This window comes from Oncorhynchus clarkii, chromosome 12 (assembly GCF_045791955.1).
Source record: "Oncorhynchus clarkii lewisi isolate Uvic-CL-2024 chromosome 12, UVic_Ocla_1.0, whole genome shotgun sequence".
Lineage (NCBI taxonomy): Eukaryota > Metazoa > Chordata > Actinopteri > Salmoniformes > Salmonidae > Oncorhynchus > Oncorhynchus clarkii.
This window is the reverse complement of record NC_092158.1, coordinates 34,565,874-34,581,907: the sequence shown is the minus strand read 5'-3', so window position 1 is coordinate 34,581,907 and position 16,034 is coordinate 34,565,874. Positions and strand designations below refer to the sequence as shown.

The 16,034-nt window shown below is 45.7% G+C and overlaps 1 protein-coding gene across 2 annotated transcripts in view; it reads left to right on the top strand.

Annotated features, from left to right (window-relative positions):
- LOC139423099 (mediator complex subunit 13a) overlaps positions 1-16,034 on the top strand; it is a 112,490-nt gene that overhangs the window by 44,892 nt on the left and 51,564 nt on the right. The window lies entirely within an intron of this gene.

Genomic DNA, 16,034 nt, shown 5'->3' with positions numbered 1-16,034 from the left:
TCTCCCTCCCGCTCTCTCCCTCCCTCTCTCTCCCGCTATCTCCCTCCCTCTCTCTCCAGCTCTCTCCCTCCCTCTCTCTCCAGCTCTCTCCCTCCCTCTCTCTCGCTCTCTCCCTCCCTCTCTCTCCCGCTATCTCCCTCCCTCTCTCTCCAGCTCTCTCCCTCCCTCTCTCTCCAGCTCTCTCCCTATCTCTCTCTGTAGCTCTCTCCCTCCCTCTCTTTCTGTAGCCCTTTCCCTCTCTCTCTCTCTCCAGTTCTCTCCCTCTCTCTTTCTCCAGCTCTTTCTCTCTCTCTCTTTCTCCAACTCTCTCTCTCTTTCTCCAGCTCTCTCCCTCCCTCTCTCTCTCTCGCTGTAGCTCTCTCCCTCTCTCTCTCTCCAGCTCTCTCCCTCTCTCTTTCTCCAGCTCTCTCTCTTTCTCCAGCTCTCTCCCTCTTTCTCCAACTCTCTCTCTCTTTCTCCAGCTCTCTCTCTTTCTCCAGCCCTCTCCCTCCCCCTCTCCCTCTTTATTTAGCTCTCTCATTGACAGCTCTAATCTGACATATCTTTATTTGTGGCAGAAAGTAATATGGTTCGGCTGTGTGTGAATGTGTGGGTCTGTAGAGATGGTTTAGTGTGCTGCTTATGGTTATGTTCATGACTGAGGTGCATGTGTCTATTCTGTAGATGCCAATTGCTATGTCTGTGTGTACTGTGCATGTGAGGGTATTGTCTCAGTCATGCACACGTCTGTTTGTGTGCGCGTGTGTGCCAGTATGGGACGGCTGGTAGCCTAGTGGTTAGATCATTGGGCCAGTAACCGAAAGGTTGCTGGATCGAATCCCTGAGCTGACAAGGTAAATATTTGTTGTTCTGCCCCTGAACAAGGCAGTTATTGGCTGTCATTGTAAATAAGAACTTGTTTTTAACTGACTTGCCTAGTAAAATAAAAAATCTTCCCTGGCTGGCAGTGGTCAGGTGGTCTGACAGTAGTTGGAGATGACATCACTCTGGAAGCATCTCCTTAGCTCTGCCCCACCCCCCTACAAACACACACACACTCTGTGTTTCCTCTTGACTGAGCTCGGGGATCCTGCCCTCCCCTTCTCCCCATATCTCTCTCCATCCTTCTCTCTCCCTCTCTCTGGTAATGTTAGCAACTCTCGTCATCAGAGCTTGTGCATTAGGCAGCACTGTGCCAGGCAGAATCTCCCAGGGCGAGCTAGTGCGTGTGTGTCAGACTGTGTGTGTGACTGTCTTCCCCTGCGGGATTATACAGTTAATCGTATCTTTGATTATGAGTTGTGTGTCGGACAAGATGATTAGAGGTGTGTGTTGGGCCCATGCTAGAGCCACTTGTTGTCAGGAAGTGTGCAGCAGCTAAACGGAAGCCCCGTTTTTATTGAACTGCTGACCAAACCCAACAAACATCTCAGGAATGTGGCATCCCTCTCTCTCTCTCTCTCTCTCTCTCTCTCTCTCTCTCTGTCCTCTGTCCTCTGTCCTCTGACTTCCATTTCATTTTCTGTTTAACCTCAAGTTTGATTGTGTGTGAGAAATCTATATGTACAGTGCTTTAGGAAAGTATTCACACCCCTTTAGCCCCCCCCCCCACCACACACACACACACACACACACACACACACACACACTTTGTTGTGTTACAACCTGAATTTAAAATGTATTAAATTTAGATTTTTGTCATTGGCCTACCACAATACCCCATAATGTCAAAGTGGAATTATGTTTTTTGAAATGTTTACAAATTAATTAAAAATGAAAAGCTGAAATGTCTTTAGTCAATAAGTATTCAACCCCTTTGTTAATGCAAGTCTAAATAAGTTCAGGAGTAAAAATGTGCTTAACAAGTCACATAATAAGTTGCACGGACTCATTCTGTGTGCAATAATATTGTTTATCATGATTTTTGAAGACTTCCTCATCTCTGTACCCTACACATACAATTATTTGTAAGATCCCTTAGTCGAGCAGTGAATTTCAAACGCAGATTCAACCACAAAGACCAGGGAGGTTTTCCAATGCCTCGCAAAAAGGGGCATCTATTGGTAGATGGGTAACAAAATTCAAACGCAGACTATGAATGTCCCTTTGAGCATGGTGAAGTTATCAATTACACTTTGGATGGTGTATCAACCCAGTCACTACAAAGATCCAAGCGCCCTTCCTAACTCAGTTGCTTAAGAGGAAGGAAACCGCTCCTGGATTTCACAATGAGGCCAATGGTGACTTTAAAACAGTTACAGCGTTTAATGGTTGTGATAGGAGAAAACTGAGGATGGATCAACAACATTGTAGTTACTCCACAATACTAACCTAACTGACAGAGTGAAAATGAAGCCTGTACAGAATAAAAACATCCCAAAACATTCATCCTGTTTGCAACAAGGCACTAAAGTAATACTGCCAAAGGCCTGTGGTGATCCTCTGGGCTGGTATATTTATGTGGTGATGATGATGATATGATGCATATTCTTCCACAAACTGGAAGCAGTGATAATGGTCAGCCTGATAATATCAATACCACCAGGTCTTTCCCCTTTTCCCTCTCCTCCCCTGGCTCTGCCTCCAGGCTGCCCTTTGCCACCTAATTTCGATGGCATGCCTGTGCCAAACAACACAAGGTAAATTCACCACCTGGTCTTTAAAGTGCACCATGGCTGGTGTCCAAAACCACAAAGGATTATCTTATTGTATCCTGTCTTCCTGAGCTAAAGGCCAATCGGGATTTGCATCAAAGAGAGAGGAAGAGTAGCAGGAAGAGAGCAACTCTGTTTGGGTGTGTTTACTGAAAGGGGGCTTATGTAAATGTTTTAATGAGATGACATTATACGTGCATGCTCTCTCAGTACAGGGCAGTGTTCCAACAGCAGCCCAGTAGAGTATCTTCTCCATGTTTCCTTGCCTTTACGATACGTGTTCAGATCAGTGAAAGGATACAAGGAAGTAAAGCCGTCCAAGAATATTGGAACATTATTCAAACCTGTAATTCAATGGCTGCCCACTCTACCCCCCCTACATAACTTCACACAGCCCAATCCCACCCTGCCTGTCGCAGTTCAGACACACCTGATATGTTTATCAGTCAGTGTGTGTAATGCTATGGGGCTGTGGTGTGTGTAATGCTATGGGGCTGTGGAGTGTGTAATGCTATGGGGCTGTAGTGTGTGTTTGCGTGCATGGAGGACGCGGGGATGTTTGCAGAAGAATGGAGAGCTTACAGTTTGTTTGGAGCTGACAGTGTGTGTGCGCTGGCCGTGACAGTCACAATGGGCCCATGGTGGCACGCCACACGGCCGAGGCAACAGCAGTCACGTCAGCCCAATGTGATTGTGCTGCACTTTTCAGCCAACTCGTGTGACTGGGGCTCGCGACAAATCCCCTGCCCCTTTGTGTGTGTGTGCACGCATCGGTTGGTCATGTGTCTCTGTTGTATTTGTTGTTTTTATAATTCCGGGCAAGGTGGCTACTAAGGGTTAAAAGCAAACACCAGTTTTTTACCCAGTGACATTTATTCTTTGCACAATGGAAAAAAACATCAGCTGGTAAGAAACGCCTCGATAAGCACTTAAGAATTGGATCAATACTCACTGTTTAATGTACTCTCCGTGTGATGATATTTAAGACAGGAAACATTGATTACATATCCATCTGGGAACCTTCTCATCCTACACTTCACATTTTTGTGTTTAAAAAAAATCTAAATCCATATTACCCTCTTTCAATGGTAGTTCACTGAATTGACCAGTAAGTTTTTCTGATGGAGGGTGAAAAGGATCATTGCCCAGACAGTCTGTGTTGATGTGATGTGGCTGCTGTTCTGCCTACTGGGCCACAGCTGGCAGCCCTCCATCCCTTTAGCTCCCTCAGCCGGGCAACACATAACACACACACACACACACACACAATAATATATAAACATATATAAACACACACACACCACTAAAATGTTTTAAAACGTAAATAAGCGTTCCTTATTGGATTTCACTATGTGTCAAAATGTTCTCTCCTACCAGCTTTATAGATCACAGTCTGAGGCTGGCTCTGAGTGTGTGTGTGTAGAAGTCCACTGGTGTGGGTGATGAGAAGTGTGTGTTTTTGTGTCCTTGAAGGGGGGTGTGAGTAAATGAGGATTTTGTGGTTTCTCTATTTACTCCTATGATGCTGCTCTCTGCAGACAGCCTGTGTGTTTAGTCTGCACAGCTCACACAGGCAAACAGTAGTACTGGTATTGTTTTGCATACTGAGAGGGATGACACCGACCCAAAGCACACTCTCTCTCTCTCTCTCTCTCTCTCTCTCTCTCTCTCTCTCTCTCTCTCTCTCTCTCTCTTTGTCCCTCCTCTTAGACACCTTACCTGGTAGTCTAGACCTGCTCTCTCCCTCTTGTGGCTGCAGCGCCATGGTAACAGAAGGGGTGGAGCACATGCCTGATTTAGTCTCCAGCCCCTCCCGGCCACTCTCTATGTCACACCCTCACAGGTGGTTGCCTGAGCTGTCACAGCCCTGAAGGCTTGCCCTGCATGTGTGTAGTGGTGCCTGGAGAAGCGGTTATACTCAAATTTTGCCCAACATTTCCCAAAACGCCCCACCCGGTGAAGAGAAGGCGCCCTGTGTGAAAAATTCTATTAGAAACAGTGACATACAGTCTGAATGACCTAAAATCATAACTCCCATATTGGTCTTTCACAGTCAGACCAACCCAAGCTGTACTGTGCAAGTAAGTTAATAGTAGTCCTACTATTGAAATAGATAAATTAGTAAAGAATTCACAGGTTTCCGCTCTGTCACACCCTTTTCATAAAAAAACAACAACATTAGATGTTCTAAGTCCACAACAATGTTTAAACCACAGCAGGAGACCACTTTTGAGGTCTTGGAGAATATATTTTTTGTGTAGTTACCCTTTAATTCAAGTTCCCTAGCACTGTTGTTCGGGTTAGCAGTGTTTCTGTAGCACATGAGATGGAGTTTGCAAAACACATGGCCACTGGATTGATGCAAATAATCATGATATCATTCTATCAGGCTACATTTGTAGCTGTAGATATTTCCATCTCTGTCCATGAAACAACTCACAGGTGCAGTGTGGATTTAAGAACAGTGTTTTCCTGCTAATTTCATTAGGTCTATTGTGTGCACATTGCTACCTTAAAAATGTAAAGAAATAATAGTTTATCAGCATTTTAAGCTAAACATTCTGATCTGATCCATCATCTTCATTAACCCTTTAGAACTATCTGTCAAAATTGCAAAATGAACTTACTAACAAAGTGTTACGGACTCGCGTGGGTTTGTCAGAAACCAGAAACAGGGTATGCTGTCATCTGACTTTTCAAAGTTTTTCATGACATCATTACTCAAAATGGCGGCGCCTAAGTGGACACAACTTTTCACTGTGAAAGAGGCTGTTTCTATGTTGGTTGGTGATGCGGATTTGGACACATCCTTGCACTTTGAAAAGCGATGATGTCGAGGTGAGTGAAATAAGTAAACAGTAGGTATATGTTTGGTGTTGTCGATGTTTGATGCTGTGAAACTTGGGGAATAGCTCTCAGAATAGCAAGTTATGTCATGGTTGGTACAGGCGAGCATATCAGCGGTGGAGCTCGAATGATTGCTCTCTGTCTCATGGAAATAGTTGCAGTGTTTATCTATATAGTCAGCTAACTACTTGGTTGTTTTGTCTTGATTCTACCTATGTCATTCATATAGAAACAGCCCAAGCTGCTTGCTAGTCTGTCAGGCAAGAAATGTTGTGTGTAGCAGTAAATTAAGGTGGTGCTCACAAAGCGTCAACCTCAACTGTCACTTTCACCAGCTATCTATACAGACAACCAGCTAACTAGCTCCCGAAATGAAGGCTAGAGTCATTTGTTTTTATCTGTTGGGTTTAGGTTATGGTTTGCCATGTTTGCTATAGGGAGAGTATGGTGCAGACAGTCATAGGCTATACATTTCCTCGTTTTCCTATTATTTGACAGCTTAGCTGCCGTGTTAAGGTGGTAGATGCCCGCACAGTGGAGGTCATATGAGGAGTTGGATATCTGTTTACATAGCTAGCTAACACGTTGCTTGTTTTGTTCTGTTTCTACTGATGCATTTCATTTGGACACTGTCCCAGCTTTGTAACTAATCAGCTAACATTGGCGAACTCTGCATTTAGTCTGTCAGGAGAGAGAGAGAGAGAGAGAGAGAGAAAGAGATATGTAACTGTATCACACAATTTATCATGGAATCCCCTTATTAGGAAGAGAGAGACAGTGTGAGAGAGAGATTATGTTCCTGACCACAATTGTATCCTATTTGTTGTTCCTCTGTTCCTCTAGGTCCGTGAAAGTGAAGGAAGTGATGTGGAGAGTCAGGGCTCAGCGGCAAAAGGCAGGGAGGAAGAGGAGTTAGAGATGATTGGAGGGATCGAGATGGAGGGAGGGGTGGAGCGAGAGGTGTGTGTGGAGGGAGAGAGGAAGAGGAGAGTGAAGAAGAGGGAGAGTGGAGGGAGAGTAGAGGAGGAGGGAGAGAGGAGGAAGAGGGAGAGTAGAGGAGGGAGAGTATGAAGCAGAGAGAGAGGAGGAAGAGGGAGAGTAGAGGAGGAGGGAGAGTATGAAGCAGAGAGAGAGGAGGAAGAGGGAGAGTAGAGGAGGAGGGAGAGTATGAAGCAGAGAGAGGAGGAGGGGGAGAGTAGAGGAGGAGGGAGAGTATGAAGCAGAGAGAGAGGAGGAAGAGGGAGAGTAGAGGAGGAGGGAGAGTATGAAGCAGAGGAAGAGTGGAGGGAGAGTAGAGGAGGAGGGAGAGTATGAAGCAGAGAGGAGGAGGAGGGAGAGTAGAGGAGGGAGAGTATGAAGCAGAGAGAGAGGAGGAAGAGGGAGAGTAGAGGAGGAGGGAGAGTATGAAGCAGAGAGAGAGGAGGAAGAGGGAGAGTAGAGGAGGAGGGAGAGTATGAAGCAGAGAGAGGAGGAGGGGGAGAGTAGAGGAGGAGGGAGAGTATGAAGCAGAGAGAGAGGAGGAAGAGGGAGAGTAGAGGAGGAGGGAGAGTATGAAGCAGAGAGAGAGGAGGAAGAGGGAGAGTAGAGGAGGAGGGAGAGTATGAAGCAGAGGAAGAGTGGAGGGAGAGTAGAGGAGGAGGGAGAGTATGAAGCAGAGGAAGAGTGGAGGGAGAGTAGAGGAGGAGGGAGAGTATGAAGCAGAGGAAGAGTGGAGGGAGAGTAGAGGAGGAGGGGGAGTATGAAGCAGAGGAAGAGTGGAGGGAGAGTAGAGGAGGAGGGAGAGTATGAAGCAGAGAGAGAGGAGAAAGAGGGAGAGTAGAGGAGGAGGGAGAGTTTGAAGAAGAGGGAGAGTAGAGGTGGAGGGAGTGTATGAAGCAGAGAGAGATGAGGAAGAGGGAGAGTAGAGGAGGAGGGAGTGTATGAAGCAGAGAGAGATGAGGAAGAGGGAGAACACACCTGAGTGTGTCTGCCCCAAGTCCCACCATTCACCCTTGTACCACACAGCCTGGGGCTAAAGTGACAGTGGCAGGGTGTTAGAGTTGTTTTAAAAGTGGTAGGAATTTACAGTATATCTGTTCCAGAGCTTGTAATGGATTACAACAAGAAAATGGCCATCTGACTAACTGAGGCGCTATTACAATGTTGCACGCAGCGGCAAAAAATGGTGGAAGCATGGGTTTTGGGGGATGCTCAACATTGCCATCATAAATTCTACATTGTCTGGGGGACTCTGCAAAGGCCCATTCTCAGAAGCCGCGGGTGCTGTTCCCAGAAGGCATTCAAAATGCAGCATGTGCATTCACTTTGTGATATGGCTACGGTGGCAGGAAGAGGGGAGACAAAAGTGTGGCACCAGGGTGTGTGGACCAAGTTGTAACTCAGGTGAAGTTTGAAGGGCGCAAGAGAGCGTGTGTGGTGTGCATTCGGAGTGGATGCAGGGCAAAGTGTGGGAGATGGGTAGAAACCTCCTTTGGGTGTTCTACGTGTTCTGTGCCACTTGCAGGATGGGGCCGTGCCTCCAGAAGTTGTAGGCTAAATGCAAACACTTAAGCGACAGTGTGAAATACAGTATGAATTCGTCCTACAAATCTTTATCTGTGTCTTTATCTGTTGCATTCAATGAATTGTTGTCGAAGTAGGTTACTATTTCCACATTTTGTGTCAGGCCTGGTCTGAGGTTACTGTAATAGGTCTGGGTGTAGCTGGTGCAGAGGAGTCAGGCACAGGACAACAGAGATGACTAATACACATTTACTCAAGACTTTCAAATACAAGTCGATAATAGCGAGCCCACAATACGGACCGTAAATACAACAAACAAACACGCACACAACCCATGGGGAAAACATAGGGTTAAATAATGAACATGTAATTGGGCAATTGAAACCAGGTGTGTAAAACAAAGACAAAACAGATGGCTAGAAGGCCGGTGACGTTGAACACCGCCCGATCAAGGAGAGGGACCGACTTCGGCGGAAGTCGTGACAGTTACCTACATTTTGAAACAGTCTCTGAATAGTTGTTTGTATTTTTACATTGTTACAGAAGTAAGATTCGTTGTCAAACAAATAGCCTACTTTGTTTGAGTTTGAGTTTATTTTTATTTTTACAGGGACAGTGCACATTAATCAACGTTTCAGTAAAAGTGCCGGTTTTAGCCAGCCGGCTAATTTTCAACCGCAGTCCCTGGGCAGGTTATTAAAAACAATTACAATATAGACAATAGCAGCATAGAACAAGCAAGACATAGCAACATAGGACAAGCAAGACATAGCATACAGAGCAACATAGGACAAGCAAGACATAGCATACAGACAGAGCAACATAGGACAAGCAAGACATAGCATACAGAGCAACATAGGACAAGCAAGACATAGCATACAGACAGAGCAACATAGGACAAGCAAGACATAGCATACAGAGCAACATAGGACAAGCAAGACGTAGCATACAGACAGAGCAACATAAAACAAAAAGCAGCAAGACAAAATTCATAAAAGCAACAAAGTGTTTCCACACCTCACAAGCTACAGACAACAGACAACATGGAAAGCGGCAACACACAGCTAGGGACCATGTTCACAAATCTGATTGACCTTTAGCCATGTCTTCAAGCATTTTGTGAAAGTGTGATATGTGGTGCAGTTGTGTGTGTCTGATGGCAGTGTATTCCAGACATGGGAAGCTCTCACAGAGAATGCAGATTTACTAAAGGTGCTTTTCCTTAGGGGAACTATACAGTCACCTCTTGTGGCAGACCTTGTGGATCTGCTGCCATATGTCTGGGTTTTCTGTTTAACAAAAATATTGAGTGGAGGGGGAGCCAGGCCATTAAGGATCTTGAATACAAGACATGCGTCGGTGTATTGCACAAGATTTTCCCAACTCGAGCTCATGCTTTCTAAGAATGTGACAATGATGATGGCTATTGGGCTTCCTATCAAGCACTTTGAGAGCCTGTTTTGTGTGGGTTTTGAAATACTTTCTGAATATTGTCCTCATGTTACATTTTGGATAATTATATTTATTTATATGTAAAATAAATAAATATATTATACTTGGTACATTTTGAGTGGGTAATTTAGTCAAATTTACTACAATTTAAATACTATAGTTTTTTTTGTTCTGTTAATAGTTTTTTTGATGGTGTGTATTTACACAATTGAAGACAATATGAGTGTTATTCCTATTGACATGAATGTGGTGTCATATTAAAGAAGAGGTTGTGCTCTTTAAAACTAAGCTAACTTGTGATTGTCATTTGTTCTGTTTATTTGAAATATGTGACAAAATTAGCTTTATCTTGAAATGTTTCAGTAATTTACAGCATCATTCTATAATTCAATTAGGGTCTAAAGTGTTAATTGATACGGCGTATACCTTCACTACACTACTTTGGTACGCACAGTGGGGAATAAGAAGCGAGTATACGTAATTCCCACTAAAAAACAAGTGACACAGTAGTGCAGAGTGATTGGTGTTTTTTGAGGTCAGTTCAATTTCGGGTTTAGATTTTATTTTTGTACATTAAATGCACTATGCATTATGTGGGTTAAATGCTGTAACAACACAGAATAAAACAATTAATACAAGTCCCATGATAGTAGTGACTGCCATTACTTCAAAACACTTATTAACCATCATTTATTCACATTATTTGACTTTATTAAAATATTTCTGTTATTGTGTATATTACATTTGATGACTTATTTCATTCCATGTCATCATTTCATCTCTATAGAGATGTTGTCTGACAAAATCACCTTTAGTATGAAACAACTGTTCTATCCCTCTTAATCACGCATTCTTCTGTCAGACGTAAAATAAACATATACTGGACAAGTCGGCATGCAATGGATTATGGTCATTGTAGTTAATTACCATGTTTTCTGCTATAAACTATATGGAAAATTGTCCTGTTGGAAACTACAACTCCCTATTACGTCGCACAGTAACTTGATCGCACTTGATCTGATTTATCACTACAGAAACTGTGCATTGAGCTCACACAAGAAAAAAAAACAGACCATCAATTAGTTGTTAAAAAAATGAACAATAACTGACTTGTCGGTTAATGCGCAACACTAATATACAGCGTATACCCTCCACTACACCACTGTGAGTGAGTGTGTGTATGTGTGTGTGTGTGATATCTTCTCCTAGATAATAAAGGAGAGGTGTGAGGCCTCCTCGCTCGCTGAATTGTTGGCTCCCTGCCCCACCTTGCCTCAACAGTCCAGACACACACACATCACAGGAGGCCCGAGAGGATCAGCGCTCTACTTCTGGGCAGGCATGACACACCTTACTAACAGAGCCTGTTTCCCACTCACAGCCAATGTGTGGCAATATTTATTACTCTTGTATCACCTAGCAGTCACTCTCCTGGCTGTCAGGGCTCTTTTATATTAGCTGATTCTGATCTTGTGGTGTTCTTCATTTTGCTCTTTCTCTATGGCACCCAGTCTTCTCTCTATGGCACACAGTCTCTCTCTATGGCACACAGTCTCTCTCTATGGCACCCAGTTTCTCTCTATGGCACCCAGTTTCTCTCTACGGCATCCAGTCTTCTCTCTATGGCACACAGTCTTTCTCTATGGCACACAGTCTCTCTCTATGACACCCAGTCTTCTCTCTATGGCACCCAGTCTTCTCTCTATGGCACGCAGTCTCTCTATGGCACACAGTCTCTCTCTATGGCATCCAGTCTCTCTCTATGGCATCCAGTCTCTCTCTATGGCACCCAGTCTCTCTCTATGGCACCCAGTCTCTCTCTGTGGCACCCAGTCTCTCTCTATGGCACCCAGTCTCTCTCTATGGCACCCAGTCTCTCTCTATGGCACCCAGTCCCTCTCTATGCCACCCAGTGTCTCTCTATGCCACCAAGTCTCTCTCTATGGCATCCAGTCTTCTCTATGCCACCCAGTCTCTCTCTATGGGGCATCCAGTCTTCTCTCTATGGCACCCGGTCTCTCTCTATGGCACCCAGTTGCTCTCTATGGCACCCACTCTCTCTCTGTGGCACCCAGTCTCTCTCTATGGCACCCAGTCTCTCTCTAAGGCACCCAGTCTCTCTCTATGGGGCACCCAGTCTTCTCTCTATGGTACCCAGTCTTCTCTCTATGGCATCCAGTCTCTCTCTATGGGGCACCCAGTCTTCTCTCTATGGCACCCAGTCTCTCTCTATGGCACCCAGTCTCTCTCTATGGAGCATCCAGTCTTCTCTCTATGGCACCCGGTCTCTCTCTATGGCACCCAGTCTCTCTCTATGGCACCCAGTCTCTCTCTGTGGCACCCAGTCTCTCTCTGTGGCACCCAGTCTCTCTCTAAGGCACCCAGTCTCTCTCTATGGCACCCAGTCCCTCTCTATGCCACCCAGTCTTCTCTATGCCACCAAGTCTCTCTCTATGGGGCATCCAGTCTTCTCTCTATGGCACCCAGTCGCTCTCTATGGCACCCAGTCTCTCTCTGTGGCACCCACTCTCTCTCTCTGTGGCACCCAGTCTCTCTCTATGGCACCCAGTCTCTCTCTATGGCACTCAGTCTCTCTCTATGGCACCCAGTCTCTCTCTATGGCACCCAGTCTCTCTCTATGGCACCCAGTCTCTCTCTATGGCACCCAGTCTCTCTCTATGGCACCCAGTCTCTCTCTATGGCACCCAGTCTCTCTCTATGGCACCCAGTCTCTCTCTATGGCACCCAGTCTCTCTCTATGCCACCCAGTGTCTCTCTATGCCACCCAGTCTCTCTCCATGACATCCAGTCTTCTCTATGCCACCCAGTCTCTCTCTATGGGGCATCCAGTCTTCTCTCTATGGTACCCGGTCTCTCTCTATGGCACCCAGTCCATCTCTATGGCACCCAATCTCTCTCTAGGGCACACAGTCACTCTCTATGGCACCCCTTTTCTCTCTATGGCACACTGTCTCTCTCTCTATGGCACACTGTCTCTCTCTATGGCACCCAATCTCTCTCTAGGGCACCCAATCTCTCTCTAGGGCACACAGTCACTCTCTATGGCACCCCTTTTCTCTCTATGGCACACTGTCTCTCTCTATGGCACACAGTCACTCTCTATGGCACCCAGTCTCTCTCTATGGCACCCAGTCTCTCTCTATTGCACCCAGTCTCTCTCTATGGCACCCAGTCTCTCTATATGTCACACAGTCTTCTCTCTATGGCACCCAGTCTTCTCTCTATGGCACCCAGTCTTCTCTCTATGGCACCCAGTCTTCTCTCTATGGCATCCAGTCTTCTCTGTATGTCATTCACCCTTCTCTCTGTGGCCCCCAGTCTCTCTATGGCGTCCATTCTTCTCTCTATGGCATCCATTCTTCTCTCTATGGCACCCAGTCTCTCTCTATGCCACACAGTCTCTCTCTATCACACCCAGTCTTCTCTCTATGGCACCCAGTCTTCTCTCTATGGCACCCAGTCTTCTCTCTATGGCATCCAGTCTTCTCTGTATGGCACCCAGTCTCTCTCTATGGGGCACCCAGTCTTCTCTCTATGGTACCCAGTCTTCTCTCTATGGCATCCAGTCTCCCTCTATGGCATCCAGTCTCTCTTTATGGCATCCAGTCTCTCTCTATGGCATCCAGTCTCTCTCTATGGCACACAGTCTTCTCTGTATGGCATTCAGTCGTCTCTCTGTGGCCCCCAGTCTCTCTATGGCATCCATTATTCTCTCTATGGCACCCAGTCTCTCTCTAAGGCACACAGTCTCTCTCTATGCCACCCAGTCTTCTCTCTATGGCATCCAGTCTTCTCTCTATGGCATCCAGTCTTCTCTCTATGGCACCCAGTCTTCTCTGTATGGCACCCAGTCTTCTCTGTATGGCATCCAGTCTTCTCTGTATGGCATCCAGTCTTCTCTGTATGGCACCCAGTCTTCTCTCTATGGCATCCAGTCTCTCTCTATGGCATCCAGTCTCTCTCTATGGCACACAGTCTCTCTCTATGGCACCCAGTCTTCTCTGTATGTCATTCAGTCTTCTCTCTGTGGCCCCCAGTCTCTCTATGGCATCCAGTCTTCTCTCTATGGCACCCAGTCTTCTCTTTGGCACCCAGTCTCTCTATGGCACCCAGTCTTCTCTCTATGGCATCCAGTCTTCTCTCTATGGCACCCAGTCTTCTCTTTGGCCCACAGTCTCTCTCTATGGAACCCAGTCTCTCTCTATGGTACCCAGTCTTTCCTATGACACCCAGTTTCTCTCTATGGCACACAGTCTCTCTCTATGGAACCCAGTCTCTCTCTATGGTACCCAGTCTTTCCTATGGCACCCAGTCTCTCTCTATGGCACCCAGTCTCTCTCTATGGCATCCAGTCTTTTCTATGGCACACAGTCTCTCTCTATGGCACACAGTCTCTCTCTGGCACACATTCTCTCTCTATGGCACACAGTCTCTCTCTATGGGGCAGTCTTTTGAAGATAGATCTCACAAGACATATTTTACTCATGTAAATCCACCCCTAGTCAGTCTGCTCTGGGGGCATGGAGAGACCCTCCCTCTATGACCTTCTAGTCAGTCTGCCCTGGGGGCAGGGAGAGACCCTCACACAGTGACCTTCTAGTCAGTCTGCCCTGGGGGCAGGGAGATACCTTCCCACCGTGACCTTCTAGTCAATCAGGCCCCAGGGCAGGAAGAGACAGGCTGCTCTGTGGGAACCTAACAGCAGCTTAAATGTCTGAGCAGAGAGAAAAATAGGAGTAATTCTGCTTCATAGACAGACAGCAGTGAGGAAATGTGTTTGTCTGTGCTGATGCTTTTACTACTGTGTCTGTAGTGATGGGTTTACTACTTTTACTACGTCTGAGCCTGGAGCTGTTCCTACAGACATTAAAGAGTAGAGCAGCTCTGTTAACATGCCCTAAACATAGGGAAAGACTTCTCTGATGCTACAGCCATCTAGCCTGGCGACTCAAACAAAATACTTTCACTGCTCTGTCGTTCACAACATGTTTTAGTCTGACTGCCATCATTGAAGTTGTTTGTGGTGACAAGGGGCACGAGGGGTGTTGCACAAAACAATCGTCTCCAATCAATCAGAGTGTCAAAGCCAATGATGAATTTACTCACGTGTGTTCTGGTTCTGGCTCAACCCATTGGTTTCTGGTCCAATCAGATGGCCACGAATGTGTTCGCATTCAGTGAAGGGCCAGGTACTCAGATCCAGACTCATTGCTGAAAAGAAACTAACGTCCTTGGGCGTGGCCTAGTCATCAGCCATCAGGAATATGTTCAGCTCCTTTTGTTGCTATCCCACTCTTTTATTGATCTTATGAACAAAACAGTTCATACAAGGGGATAAGTTATGGTGACTGTTTTCATTGGTCAATTTTTTTCAATAAGTATCACAGCTGATATGATATGGCAACACCTCTCTTGGTATTGATTGATTTCATTGATTTGACTATTTAAAAAAAAAACATTCAGTAGTTACATACATTTAGAAAACGATCAAGGATAATACAATCAAGTCACTGACTTATTTCTGTTGTGTAGTCTATTCTTGTTAGTGCATGTCAGGTACACATACTCTCTGTAGTGTAAATGTTTAAATACAGCCGAGGTATTATCCTCTCGTAGGAGACATGCTGTCTCCTCCAGCCTCGTGCCACTTAGCTCCTCAGACCCTCTCATGATCATAATATATTATTAGTCTGATCCCCTCACTTCTTCCTCTCCTTTTTTCTTTCTCCTTCTTTGTTTTAATCCTCTGCAGCAGCAACTCTGCCAGGGAGTGAGGGAGTGAGAGAGAGAGTGCGAGCGGTAGAGAGAGGGAGAGATATTTGCTTAACCAAATCCTCTAAAAAGGCACCCCCTTCTTTGATCCTCTCCCAAATTTACTGCGTCCGCTTTCATTTGGTCATCTGTCAGTTGGCTGTGCTGCGTAGAATGAGAGGAAGCAGACACAGAGAAACAGACAATAGTCCATGTCTTACTCCTCTCTCTCTTGCGTGCTATTTTTCCCTGTCACTTTTCCATCTGTCTTACTCCCTCTCGTTTCTTTCCCTTACTCCCTCGATCTCTCTCACGTCCTCTCATCCCAGTTGAAGTCATGCTGGCACTGGCAGGTGTCTTTTTCAACGTCAGAGATTTGGATGGCATGTCTGTAACTCTGTATGTGTAGGTTAGTGTTCTCAAGAGCTCACGTCTTTGATGGCATGCCAGTGTGAGGCAGGGTTCGCCCTCTTTGTTGGTCACTTGGAGTGCCAACAACAAATCCAAAATCAACACACTACGGTACAGACAGCATTCTTCTGTAGTATGAGAATAATACTGTAAAGGGGTTAAGTTCTATGTTCCACCGATGAAACAACTTGATTTGTTTTGTGATGATGTCATGTTATGTCTCCATTAAATCAGTGACGTCATTTCCCTAACCCCTCCTGCTATTGTATTCCAGCCAGGAGAATGGTCATGTTAGAGCTTTCCATGGTTCAAAGATGTCATTGTAATCTCCCACAAAAGAGAGAGCTCCTTTTTAATCTTCCTCCTCTTCATTCTCTCTCTCCGCTCCTCTACCCCTCCATTAGCAGGGAAATTGAG